The 14770-nt window shown below is 36.5% G+C and overlaps 1 protein-coding gene across 1 annotated transcript in view; it reads right to left on the bottom strand.

Moving 5' to 3' along the window:
- Nucleotides 1-14379, bottom strand: part of LOC121322920 (activated CDC42 kinase 1-like) — a 98596-nt gene extending 84217 nt beyond the window's left edge. Inside the window, exon 1 of the mRNA XM_041263530.1 lies at nt 14148-14379. The gene's annotated coding sequence lies outside the window, so the exon portion shown is untranslated. The remainder of the gene's footprint in view (nt 1-14147) is intronic.
- Between the last annotated feature and the right edge of the window lie 391 nt (nt 14380-14770).

Genomic DNA, 14770 nt, shown 5'->3' on the forward strand with positions numbered 1-14770 from the left:
AACCTTACCCCAGCAGTATCCGTTTCACATTTGCAGCTGCATGTGAAGCTACCGTACAACAAAAAAAGAACACTTTGATATAAGGGAAAATGTAAAGCAAATCATTTTACCAAGCTGAGAACCCACAGTCAAAAAAAGCATATGTCAATATTGGGTTGACTTACATTTATTTTGTATTATATATACAACTTAACAGTTACCGTGGTTGTGTAATTCTGGATGAGAAATCTTTCACTGCCAATAAAAACAACCAGAAACTTATATTATTGCTATTATATTTATACAGTAGTCTCCGGCTTAGAAAACACACCCTGGGAGGCAAGCAAAGCGTTCTTATGGCCGAAGTGTTCTCTAAGACAGTTAGCCACCAGACGCAATATGAATCAATAAATATGTATTACTTGTCATAACGCACGTGCACCAACATATGAAATAAAGTGAATAAGAGAAAAGCAATAGGCAAGTGTATGTTAATAAACGATAAAAACAAAGTAACAGACAAACTTACGTTAATAAACTGTCAAACTAAATTCAAGAGCTCGAACAATTTCCAACATTTTGTAGCAACTGATACAGCAGCGCATGTGGCAGTTTGTTTACATGCCATTTTGTAGCGATGAGGTGCACTCGTGGAAATCAGAATACATACAATCGCAGTTCTGAAAAGATTTAATAAGCCAATTAGTGCGCATTGACACATTCTCGCGATTACAAGTCACTTTTGAAAAGGCTGAATAAACCATTTTAATTTAAGTTTGATGATGATGAGTTTACACTTTACAAAACAGTATTGTATTCGTTCTGAACAAATCGCTATCAGTGCCAAGAATTGTTCTTTAAAGCAAAGTGTTCTCTTTGGAGGTGTTCCTATACACAGAGACTACTGTATTCTGTAAGTCAGCCAGCTACAATCATTCCTAATCCTATTTTTCAGTTTGAAGACTGCACTGATAAATTCTGACAGCACAGTAAGGAAACTAAGCACCTTTATTCTTATGGCAATGTGCTATATGTGTTAGTGCACCATTTATTTTCTGTACATTAGTTACAAGTTCTTGCTCTGTCTCTGTTCCTTATGCATGCTTATCTGAGCTTTCAATTTCATATTGAAACATAAAATACCACCCACACCTTAATTAATAAGGAACATTTAAAAGCATAACACTTTTTAGAATATTAAAGTGAACAAGGGGGGCAGTCAGGTGCAGAAAGCAACCGGAAACAGATTGCATTTCCACCTTAAATCCACAGCTTTACTAAAGTGATTAACATTAACATAATGACATAACTCTTTGGCACTGAAGCACCCACATCACCTTACAATATGTACATAATACTGTAGTTAAAACTAGTAAAAACCTAGCGCACCAAAAACAAGTAGTCTTACACAGAGCAAAGTGTTAGCTATTAGGGCCTTCCCAGTCAGCATAGGCTGGCCAAACGTTGGTTTATGGTTGGAAAGTGGTTGCCATTGGCACGCTAACTAAGGGCTAATGTTGTCCCCACAATCTGCAAATTTAATCTGCTTTCAAATTCCGTACCTTTATAGACCCAGTTTTCATAAAGAACGAGCGCTCGTGTGTGTGTGTGTGTGTGTGTGTGTGTGTAGGGGGGGGTGTATGGGGTACAAGGTCTTCTGGGCACAGCGAGAGAGAGAAGCGCCAGGTATAGTCACTATACAGCCCCCATAGATTGCCTTTTTGCCAGGTAATTAATCTTCCTTTGTTAATGTTTAACATTTCAGGTAAGACAGCCAGAAAAGCCTCATAACAATTGTAATAGTGTTAATGTATATTGTTAAATTAGTTTAAGAAAGTGTTTATGTTAGACTGGAAAGTAAAGGAAGCTAGTCTATACAAACCATTTAGTATTTTATTGTAAAGCGCTATTATCTTTTAACAGTTTAAAAGAAACAAGTGTAGAAAGCGTTTACATGTTGTTCATTAATTTGGATTTCTACAGCCTGACTGTGTTCTTTACACAACTTATTGCTAGTCATCATTTTTATTGTAAACTTTCAGTAGCTGAAAGCTTACTGTATGCGTTGACTCTTCTTTGAGTGCAGTCTCTCATTGCCATCAAAACTAGGGTTAGCAGATTTCCATAGTAAAAAAATGTTTTTTCATTTCATAAAAAATCTGTTTTGTTCAGTACACACCAGTCATTTTCTGTGACTTCACTCGAATCCCGTTGCCAGCAGCTTAGATTCCTCCTTTTAGTTGTGTCAAATGTAATTTTGTTAAAAAGACAGATTCTTTACTGATTTAACTGTGCAGATTTTTATTTTACTATATATATATTATATATATATATATATATCTATATATATATATATATATATATATATATATATATATTATACTATATATAATATTATATATACAATATGTATGTCTTAACCCATTGATGCCTATCAGTTGCTGAAGACACCAAAGCACTTACAAATAAAATTGGTAAAATGAGCTACCATAATTGGAAAAAATCATATTCATAGTAGTAATAATTGAAAATAGTCAAGCTCAAGAGTAAAAATGATCCATTTGTATATATAAATGTAATTTGTAGACCAAAATGATTTTCTGTTTCAACATTATTCTTTTCCATTTGAGAAGTCATTTCCATGTTTTTCCATTTCATATACCTATCACTTGATATTTATCTACTGGACTTTTACTTTCAAGCTACTTTGTTCTAGTAAATGCCAATACATTATTTATTGTTATTTGTATTTATTTTAAACAAGCAACAGTTAACAGAATTGAAAAAATATTAAAAACGCAAGACAAAAAAAAAACGACTTACTGTAGAAATCGCGTTAATGTTTAGAGAAATTGCAACAGAAACAAACTTCTGAAAACTATAAAATAAACAGTGTTCAAAATCGCAGTTCTTGCAAGTGCATTTTTTTTTAACTATTATTATTTTATTTATTAATGCTCTTGCGTATTCTCAGACTCGGTAGTTAATGAGAAACAGCGCCATGGGAAAGTATTTATACTCAGAATCTTGGAAGACTAAAAATAAACCCACATGGTCTCACTAGAAAAGCATTGACTCAATGGCGCAATTTTTCTTCCAGTTTCCGTTCCTGGGTGCACGCTTTCTGCCATTAGCACAATGCCTCGCGACTGTTCCTACCATGGAATCTTCAGATTTAATACGAAATGAAACGAAATCAGCCATATTCCCTGCTGCTTCTCACAAAACTGCTTCTGATTTTGGAAATTGCTAGGTAGCTATATTTTAATTCATTATCTCGTTCATGTTCTTTTCAGAATTGTATATTACAGTATCATTTTAACCAAGGCTCGACCAAAACATGTCATGTCAAATGTGAATAAAACATTAATTATAAGTTATTGGAAAGTGAGAGTGGGTGGGGGTGCACATAGCTATATGAATGATTTTACAATGGCATTGTAAATGCAAGACTTTTTAATGTATTTAAGATTTAAATCAAATTGTATATTGAAGGTGAGAGAAATTTTAGGGTTAGGGTTAGGTCATTGCTTCCAGTAGTGTGAGATGTGATGGGGAATATGGCTGATTTCCGTTTCATTTCCTATTAAAATCGGAAGATTCTGTGGTAAAAACAGCCGCAATCTGTTGTGGTAGGGGCAAGAAAGCGGGCACCCAGGAACGCTACTGAGTCGACGCTTTTTTAGTGAGACCAGGTTGAAACAAACGCAAGGACTGGTTGGTTTCATTAATATTTTTAGAAACATAAAATTTGTTTTGTTTTTTTGTGTTTTTTTTTGCGAAAACTGTGGTAATTAACTGAGATTTTACATCTTCATAACTAAATCTCAGACCTGTGGTAATTCGATTGAAACACACCTTAACTAGATCTCTAAACCGTAAGACTGGTTTCATAAACACACATAAGCAACTGTTACTTGCTCTTTAAATCTGGACGCTAAAATTATACAAAATTAACAGTTATTTTGAATTTTGGGGCCCTATTAAGGCACATATTTAGGCCCAGGAAATGCAGTTTTAGCCCTTTGTGGTCCTATGTCGGACCCTGTCCGACATCATCAAAAAGAAGTAAAAGGTTTCTAGTCGTTTTTTCCCCGGAAAAAGCAGAGAAAACCTTTCAATGGCCGAGTGAGACCGATAGGAGTCGAATGAAACCGAGAAAAAAAAAAACAAAGACGTTTCTCATAGCCCCATGCATTACAGAAATAACAAGGATATAACAAAGTAGGTAGCTGCTTCTGTATCCTGTAGCATGTACATTTACAGAGCTTTCTGAGATGTTATAGTAATAAAATAATGACTTGGATCGCACTATTGAGGAGTTTGATGATAAAACGCTATAAAGAGGTACGTGAAAAATACAGCGAACAAGGGGTGGGGCTTGGCTGTAGATACAGTACTGATTGTTTTTTTTTTTTTTGTGAATCAATGCCTTTTGAACCTGTTTTTACTCTGAAAAAATAAATGGACCGCTAAGGGTTAGACACCTGCAAAACCATTAAATTATTTTTCGGCTGAGGGGCTTTGCTCCCCCAGCCATCCTAACAGGGGCGCTGACCCCAGCACGCCCTCTGGGGGAAGACCCCCATACCCCCCTGACTTCTACTTATGATTTCTAGCCTCCTACTTTAAATAAAAATGAATACTGGGGCCCACAGAGTTTTCTTATGGTGAACAAAATACCTCAAAAGCAGTCCTCCACACAGCTGGCCCAGTAACCTGGACATCTCTTTACAGTACTTTGAAAGATTTGTTCAAACAGCATCCATGAGACTGAATTTAAGCAATGCATCAGAGTAAGAGAAAACTACTGTAGCAAAAACTGAAAGAGGTTTTGTTAAACTTCAATAAGAGCCAGTGTCTAACTAATACTGCAAGCAGGCCTTAATGCCTGTTTGCTTACAGCTACTCCTTTGGTATCAACCTCCGTCTGCCTCCAACACAACCAATGACTACAGTATATCCAGGCAAACATTACTGCCTGTGGCAGGAAATGGCATTGCGGTGACCCAGACCAGAAGGAAGCACAATCAAAACAAAGGTACGGTGCAGTGACGTGTGTGCTGTTTATTAAAGAAAAAATAAACAGAATATCTGAACAAAAAATAAGCACTTGCTCACAGAGCAAAAATAAAAGGTTTGAAATAAAACAAAGCATGAACACAAAAATAAACGCCAAGGTCAGGCTGAGCAGCTGCCTTATCTGATCCTTATATTCTTTTTAACGATCTCTCTCGCCTCTCGTTCTCCCGTTCTCCACTTCTGAACACGGAGAGCTGCTGGCTTTTTATACAGGTGACCATCTCCTGATTAGCAATAAATTAATCACTTAATTCGGGAGATGGCCACCTAATGCACAGGTTTTAATTATTAATGTGGATGGGCTTCCCATCCACGCTGCAAAACAAAACACACGGCGGTTCGCCATCATTTATCCACAAATACATTTTTAAAACAATAAAACAAAAATGCATGGCTGCACCTTCATACAAAATAATAAACAAACAAAACACACAGTGGTTCGCCGTCATCTATAAACACAAATATAAATCAATAAGCAAATACAAAATAACACAGGGGCAAAGGGGGAGACCCCATTCTAAAATAAACACTGTACAGGGCTGCTCGCCCTGTTACACTGCCTAACAATCTTCTGTGTTCTGCCTAAGGTACAAACCCAGCACTACCTCCCACTCCTAGTCCAGTTATAGTACCTTTGCATCTCAGCGCTTTCCTTGGCAAATTGCCTGGGCTCCAGGGATAGCATGCTCCTCAAAATGCTGATAAAAGATGTTACCTGAATTGATGTATGTAAATGTAGGAAGACTGCCTTAGTATTTTGCTCTGAAGCACATTTTTGTTAAAGTAATGAATTGCAATTTGTTAACTGTTGAAATGCACTGGTGCTCTCAATGTACTCGTGCTCTCTGTAACAGGCTGGCCACAAACCAGCAACCTTGTGGTTTTCAAGTACCTGAAATACAGCTTTACAGCTACTGTAATAAATAATGTGTGACTGCAAAGACCTACTGTATTTGCTCATCTATAAGTCGAGAAATTTAAACCCAAAACACAATCCAGAAGTTGGGGGATTGACTAATACAAGAGCAAACACATGAACAGAGTTATAATTTATAGTAAACGCCTACAATTACTGATTGCAATGACCGGCAGCAGCATAAATGCAATGGAGGGGTGTAACAACAACGTTACTTTTTCTGTTGCGTGACCGTGCAGCACAGTGCTTCTGTGGGGAACAGCAGCACCTCCATTGTTGTGGGCAAATCCCTGATGCTCTCGTTGCCAGAGCTTGCTTCCAATTTCTCTCAAATCAAAACGTAAACAACTCAAGATTTGAGAAAAAAAAAAAAAAAAAAAAAAAAGGTTCTGTGACATTGTCTATACATATAAAAAATGAATCCCAGGTTTGTTTACATCAAGGAGCTGTCACGTAAAGCACAGACGCAGTTTCATTGAATTACAGCCAGACTACACCACCTCACACATTCCACTGAAATACATACTTCCATGTGGGCTAGGAAAGAAGTGGGGGTGGGGTTGTATACTAAAATAATACTATTGTAGGCTATACAAAAAAAAAAAAAAAAAAAAAAAAAATCATATATTGTAATATGCTTCAAAATGACGTGCCTGACAGTTCTAGGTAGAAGTGCTTATAAAATTGTTATTTTTGCAAATCTGCCGCTCAAAAGCTGTCAGAATATCTAATACATTTTCCTAAATATATATACCCGAATTTCGACCTCACAATGTGGTGTCGACTTTTACACTAGGTCGACTTTTACTCAAGCAAATATGGTAGTTAAGGGAAGAATATATTTTTTATATCCTGATACCTTGTGTACCAGTTTTCGCAATAACATTGCATCACCCAACACTGCCTGTACTAATTAGCTTATTGTGCTACTATTGTACAGTTGTGGCCTGAAGTTTTGAATCACCCAGAATTTTACGGCACTTTCACACCTAGTTTGTTTGACCCTTTGATGGAGACTGAAGTGTGGTTCGGTTCACTTGGAGTGATATGTGAAATCTCTGAGCACCACGTAATCGCACAAGTGAACTGAGACCACTTGAAATGGTGGTCTTGGCTCGCTTGGAAAAGGACTTGGTACATTTGCCACTTTGCTGCCTTTCAACTTTTTGCAAAGTGACACAAAACGTATTCCAGTTCACTTGGAAACGAACCGCTCTAAACAGTGAAGCAAATCGTGGAAGTGAGGAATGTGTCTTGCAACTTTTGCACATACGCAACGCAGGGCTTGTCAAAAAACACACATACAAATCAGCACATCAACACACATGTACACAACAGCACATCACAGAAAAAATAATATGGGGCAGATTTACTAGCTGGCACAATCCAGGGTAGTATTCAATGAAATGACGCTAATAGTGACTCAGATTTAATTAGTATTGCAGCAAGTGTGTTCTTTAAGCATAACAGCAAAACTGTCAAAAACAAAGAAAAGTGTATTATTATTATTATTATTATTATTATTATTATTATCATCAACAATAACAGCTAAATTGAAGTTGGTTGAATGCACACATACATGTTTTTCATAATCATGACTGTTTCTGGAATTTCCTCTAAAAGAACAGTGTTTTTTAAGAAATACTTGATGCTCTTTCGTCAATGATTAGATGTTGTAAGCACAACCACATCACGTAAATTACTCTCCATGTTGAAAATGATGGAAAACATTTTCCAGAGAGAACTTACACTCTAGTAATCAGCAAGAGAGCAGAGTGTGTTTGGAAAGTGGAACGCAAAACCAAAAGAACTGAGGTCTGGATGAAGCTGCAAGAGAACCAACCAACCAAATTTAAACACACTTTAAAAGAAGCTCAAGTTTGATTGAATTTTTCTGGTGTGAAACAAACAGAAGCAAACTTGCAAAAAGTGTGTCTGTTTGCAAGTGGATTACAATTGAAATCACTTGTTAGTAAACTAGGTGTGAAAGTGCCCTTATCTTTGTGTAATCAAAGAAATGACAAAAAGATATCGCAAAAATCTACCGGAAGCCATAATAGTAGTACACTATTTCATGTTAGATTTTGAATTGTCAATTTTTTTCAGTTTTTTTATTAAGTATATAGAAAACTACAAAGCGGTATATAATTCAATATGTTAGCGTAACATTATTCAGCAGGTTTCATTCAACTTTATGAAGCAAAATTAGTCAATTCCATGGGGTAATGCAAAACTTTTGGCCATAGCTGTACGTTTTTTTTTTTTTTTTTTTTTAATTGCTTTAAATAAAAAACTTTATACTAAACAGAGCAAAGAAAATAATTCCAGTATATCTTGTACTGTAGGTCTACCATTTTCGTAAAAGAAAATCACCTTATGTTAAACAGGAAATGGGTTTGTAACAGTATCGCTTTGAAGAAATCATATTAGTTGAACAAAAAGTGTCGATCTCTTTGTTCACCAGCAGCACCGAAAAATTGAATTTACAATAATGTGTGCATCTTTCACGTAAGAAACTGTGAGACCTATACAGTGGCTGTGTGTGTATTATTTTGTTGGCTCTACGTGCTTCAAAAGGGTTATGTTCCCTTTTTTTCTTAAATTGGGGGCTAAGGCATCACTCAACTGTACTCATAACTAAGTTAACCTTTTCCCAGTGTCAGTAAAGATAGTTTATTACTGTAGCTGAATAGAATCACAAAAGGAATATTCCTCCAAACCTCCAGAGACATGTCCACAATCATCATCTTATAAGCCGAAAAGTTCATAAACAGCAACAACATCATATTAGAGTATAAATGTATTAATCTTTGAGCTTACAGGTTACAGAGTAATTGTTGAGAAAAAAAAACCCTGCAACAAAAGGTCCCGAGAACAGAGCCTGCCTTTACAGGCAGGATTATCAAACCTTCCCCCATATACAAAGCCTGGAGGCAGCAGTTACTGCACATTTCACACCTACGCATAAACCAGACATAGATACAGGGCCCGGGCGCAGTTCAACCACAAACAGAAACAAAAGCTACTGCTGACTAACAAGTTGATAATTGAACGACTCCCCTGCATTCACCTTTGCACCAACAGAAATGTGCTTGAAAGTGAAACGAGACATCGTCTGAGACTAAAATACAGAGATTTGAATGTAATACTTTGAAATAAAATGTATTGTTACTTTCTTTTTTTTAAACAGCTGTGCTTAATGTGTCAATATATTTCTGTTTGTACTGCTTATATTAATAATTTGCTTCTTCTGTAAGTCACGTGGTAAATTACAGTACTTATGCACAAAACAAGAACATTTTTTAAATTCTGTATTAAACATTTCTGCAAATTCTGCTTAAGTTGAAGACAGCTTCAGTTATCCAGTCTTTCCATGTTTTCTTTCAATGATTAATACATTTCTCCATGAGATTTAACCTAAAACAACATATTTCCTCAGAAAAGGCTTTACATGTTTAAATATAACTTTACAGACTCAACAGGAATCAGGTTCAATTTCTTTAATAAACACTACTGTCATAGTTATACACCACAAAACATCAAAATCCTATAGGAATGGGAACACAAATACTGTTTCAGTCAATATCAGTTTGAACATGGATTTATGTGAGCAAGCCAAGGGTAGCACCAGCTGGGCTGCCAAAAATAAACATTATTAATGGGGTGAGGATCATTCAACCCAGCAAGTTTAAGGGCGAACAGTCATAAATCAAGGATTCTATTGGAACTGTCACCATGTAGAACTAGCTGCTAAAACGCAACAACACAGTTAATTCTACAGTGCAGCAGAGTTCAGGGTTCCTTAAAGGGGCAACACCAACAATAAAATCAGTAATCCATGACTAATGAACAGTATACCGTAGATGGTAGAGTGGACCTACAGTCATAGTGATGTACAGGCTGGTTCGTTTTTCAATTGTGCGACTGTTGTTAAGGGCGATTTCTAGACTCATGTGCGACTGTCTGGTGAGTTGTCAAAGTTGCCAAAGCCTATTTTTTTTCTATTACAGTAGATACAGTAAAAACATTTCTGAAGATGCATCAGTAAACAGTTAGCGTATAGGCTGTAAACAGGTTTACCCGAAAAAATAGATTTCTTGTCCTGAGCAGAGGACAAGCTGGCTGTAGTGGAAAATCTTTTAAAGCCAATCCAAATAACAAAACCTGTGTTAACGAGGCTCTAAAGATACAAGTGAAATACCAACGCAATCCCTGCTTGTGTCAAGCTACCAGGTCAGCCCTGGGTTATAAATAAATGAACACTAAGGTATAAAATGTAGGCCCCTGTAAGACTTTGAAAAGCAAACAACTAAGGGGATACTAAATCAAATGATGTGTTTCCTCTGACACACAACACTCACACACACACACACACACACACACACACACACACACGTAATTAAAATGTTACAGGACAATTACCTGGAATAAATGCAATGCATTATGTTTTATTGTACCACTTGGGCCATTATTTTATGTCCTGCCTTACAGAGTTTTTTTCTCCATTTAAAAGCAATATTGCTACTGTAGTCACCCTTTTACTGAAAATATAAATAAATTATGACACTGAATCTAGTTTTCTAATAAATTAGACGGTCAAAGGGTTGCATGAGAGAAATGATAGATATTTTAGAAAAGATGGAGTGTTTTTAAATTACGGTTATAGTAGTGTTCGCAAATATTTACACTATTTTCTCTGCACAATTTTAGAACTACAGTAAATCCCTAAACATAGACATTAGCCACAATTGCTCAGGTGTCCTGTCCTCCAATCACAACACCATGGCAATTTCCTCTTTGTTGAGTTTGCTGAAGAAGACAGTACCTGCCTCCCGAACTCACAAGAGCACAAGAGACAACCAGATACTTAGTGTGGAATGTCCAGAGAAGATCAACAGATCAGCCAGGGCACAAACATATGCTTGTCTGACAGTATGATTCACCCTGAACAACACCAGTACCTTTACCAGATGAGCTTCTCGTGGACCACAAGAATTACAATTTTACTTCCATGCGCATGTGTCAGCGATTCATTGCATTTCGTCTCTGTGATTACTTACGCTATTATTAATGTATTTTTAAAATGTGAACCTTCAGCATTATAAATAAGATGTACTTTTAAAGAATCAAAACAGATATCAAAATAATGCAAAATTCAGCATGACACGTTACTTAATACAATTAGAGGTGTCGTGAGTCAACATTTACCTTCAGAGCAGTTGAAGATTCAATTACTTCCGAATTGGCTAGAAAGTCTGTACGCAGTGAAGTATAGAAATATTTCAGTTTTGAGGTGGCTTACGAAGGAATAGTAAAACGATATGACAAGACCATGTTTTTCCCCATGCTTCCCACTGTAAACATGTTTCCCACCCAAGATCAATCAGGCCTGAGACAGCTACAACAGAACTCACACTTATACGGCAAAATATGTTAAGTACTGTAAAGCCATCAATATTTGCAAGGCTTTATTATGTGTTTTTAGCGTATGAAAAAAAACGCAAACACTTTTGGCATAAAATCAAATTCCACTAACAATACATACATTGTATATTGCAACAGGTAGCCACCATTTCTGGAGCAAAATAGGTTTGATGGGTGTGGTTCCCCAGATATTTTGTTCGCAAATATTTATGGCTTTACAGTATCTCATACCAGTGAAGGTCCCTTGCACAGTGAAGTGCATGTGCTATTTATAGGCAATATTAGCAAATGATCAAATCGTGAAATAACGAAGGAGACCTGCCCTTCTTGCCAATGACAGTTTTTATGAAATGTTTGTCAAATGTGTTCATTGTATCCCAACTTAAAGCCGGTTTAAAAAAAAAAAAATCAGTTTGAGTAGTAAACTTCACCGCTATATACCAAAGAAAACAACCAACAGACCTGCACAACAGGTGCATTTTTCCACCAGCTGCACCTGAACAGGTATTATTACAACATTAATAATGTATTCCACATGCATACACATTTAAAGTGACTGCCATAATTAAACCCGGTACTGCTACCAGATACCAGGTTAGAGACTAGGCCTATACGACAGGGAGGTTAGGATACAATAAATGCGTTCTAGTGCAATACAAAACAGTTGTACAGAATCATCGTTCAGTTGCTAGTCATTTCCCATGTTCTTTCCGTCATGCTGCAGCTCTGTATCAAATGAACACTGCTGATTGGCTCTCTATACATTTTCTGTTCTGTATTATCTCGTCCAGCCTGTATATAACTTCCCTGGTGCATCCTAGTGTTGCTTGCAAGTCAGTGCTTTAAGAGAAACTACAATATTCTGATCACTCAAGGGGTGGCGGGAGCTTGGCAACCACACAATGAGAAAGTTTAAGCATTCTGGCTGTGTCTTAACCAATTGGTGAGAGGGAAGGATTGGGAAAAGGTCTTCTTTAAAAACAGCATTTAAATGTGCTTTCAGCACCTATGTGTTGCGCCAATATTGCAGTAATTAAGCAGTGTGCATCTTTAAAGGCTTTGCAAGAGGTTACATGTAGAATTGGCCATTTCAAATGGGGAGGGGGTAAAATTTGAGAACAATAAAAATGGTATCTGAATGAAAAATTCTTATTCAAACATACGGGTGTCTTTTCAATTGACCTAACTGTGATGGGTCTAAATACTGCCATCCATTAAAAGCACTTAACCCCAGCCTGGCATTTTACATATTTTTACAGACATGAACTAAACAGACTCACATGCACTATTAGATTCTTGGTTTTCATAACCTACGTACACACATTTAAATCAACTCACTGCTGGTATCTGACGTTTTGATCAGGATATATGCCTGACTGTACGTAATGGAAAAAATTCAAAACATTTATTTAGATGTTGTTTATTATTATTATTATTATTATTATTATTATTATTATTATTATTATTATTATTAGTAGTAGTAGTAGTAGTCATATTTCACTACATACTTGATTACAGAACTTTTAACACCAGACCTAAACTTTGTAGTACTCACAATGGAATTATAACTTATAAACCAGGAAAAACTTAATTTAACCCTAACAAAACATTAGAAGTCTATCACAACTTATTTTTTAAGCACTTGTTGCAATGCTGTACAACTATGGGTTCAGTGTGAATGAAAGATACTATGCAAGCAAGAAAGAAATACACTCACTGTGGTTGAACAACAGGTATAAGACACACCGCCATACAACTGTCAATATGATGCAATTATAGGCACAGAAGCACAGGGATGGAAATAAGACTTCTATTGCATAGCAGTTTCTCCCATTCCAGGTTTTAATATGATATGCTTGATTAGCTCCACAACGAAATCATAGTAATATCAAGAATGAATCCCTGGATGCAGCAGCCAAGGGAACACCTTCAGTACTGCACAGCCCCCTAGAAAATCATATACTGTATTTTCCCATTATTGGCAAGCAAGCAGATTTCCATCTGTCAGGGATGCTATTTGTACAAGTTATTTTGTTACGTTAAGGAAACACATAAAAAAAAAAAAGGTGTTGTTTTTTATTATTATTATTAGTTATTTTACAAAGTAGAAGTTGTTTCTAATAATGTGGCCAATACCTGCATCTAAGACAATCATTAATAAGTTTGCATCAGCGTCGAGGAACGTACTTGCGTCACCCTCTTTTACCACCAAAACAAGAATGCCTACATACTAGTCGTAGGAAAAGCTCTACTACATCACCCAACAGATATTACTTTAACTTTAAAAGGTAGTTTATAATCAACTGTGGTAAAATATGATGACAGAAAAACCGCGTTTTCGTCTGAAAGACAGTTTGGATTCGACCAGGTGCATAAGAATCAGTAACAGAAGAACCAGCAACGAGCAGGATGTATCTTGAGGTTGATGTAGAACGCATACAATCTCTTTCTTGGTCATCATAAATTACATACGATATCAATCCTAATACTATCACAGTGTATACAGCAACCACCTGTCCCTGAGAATGAAAAGAAGTTACACAGAAACATAAAATGAAGATGTCTGTTGTTAATCAGCCAGTCGATTTAAAAAATAGTTATAGAACGCAAACCGTGACATTTCTGCTGTGTCTGTCGTGAAGTGATGGGAAATAAATAAACTGTAAAGGTATAGTGAAAAAATAAATATGAACCTACACTCGCTGTCACTTCACAACACAACGGCAGTTTGTTACCTTCTACATACCTGTCAGTTGTGTTTCGTATCCTTTTTTCTCTGTTGCGTCTGAATTGCTTTTGCTCTGCTTGTTTGGTTCTGCTGTGCGCGCCCCTGTCAAAAGATTCCTGTAAGACCCGATTTTCAAAGAACTGCTTTATTTTCACTTATCAGATCACTGTTTCCCCCACTCTCCCTGCTTTACTCGCTCTCTTCCCGTGTTAGGGATTACAAGCGTCACTCGGCACAGCAGTATGTCTGCACATGCTCCATGTTAAAACCACAAACCCACTCTTAAAGGGACAGTGCCAACCACACAACAAGTTCCATTCTCAAAAGAGTGGAGCAATGAGGAGCATGTGTCTTGCATACGAATTCTCGCAGTTAAAGAACAAATGCCAATCACTCTGTCATGACCACTGTCAATCATAATATGAGCGATGTAAGCAACCACAATATGTATGCAAAACCAATATTTAATTAACGTTTGTGTTTATTTGGACCTCGTGTCCTACTGTATACTAAAATAGAATTCCTTTAAGTGACTTTTTAATACTTTTCTTTTCACTGTTTTAAAATATTTTTCTTGGCTTTCCAGTTTTGTTTACATCGATTAACGTGCCCTCCTATTACCTGAGTATATACAAGTTTCA

The sequence above is a fragment of the Polyodon spathula genome, chromosome 11 (genome assembly GCF_017654505.1).
Source record: "Polyodon spathula isolate WHYD16114869_AA chromosome 11, ASM1765450v1, whole genome shotgun sequence".
Lineage (NCBI taxonomy): Eukaryota > Metazoa > Chordata > Actinopteri > Acipenseriformes > Polyodontidae > Polyodon > Polyodon spathula.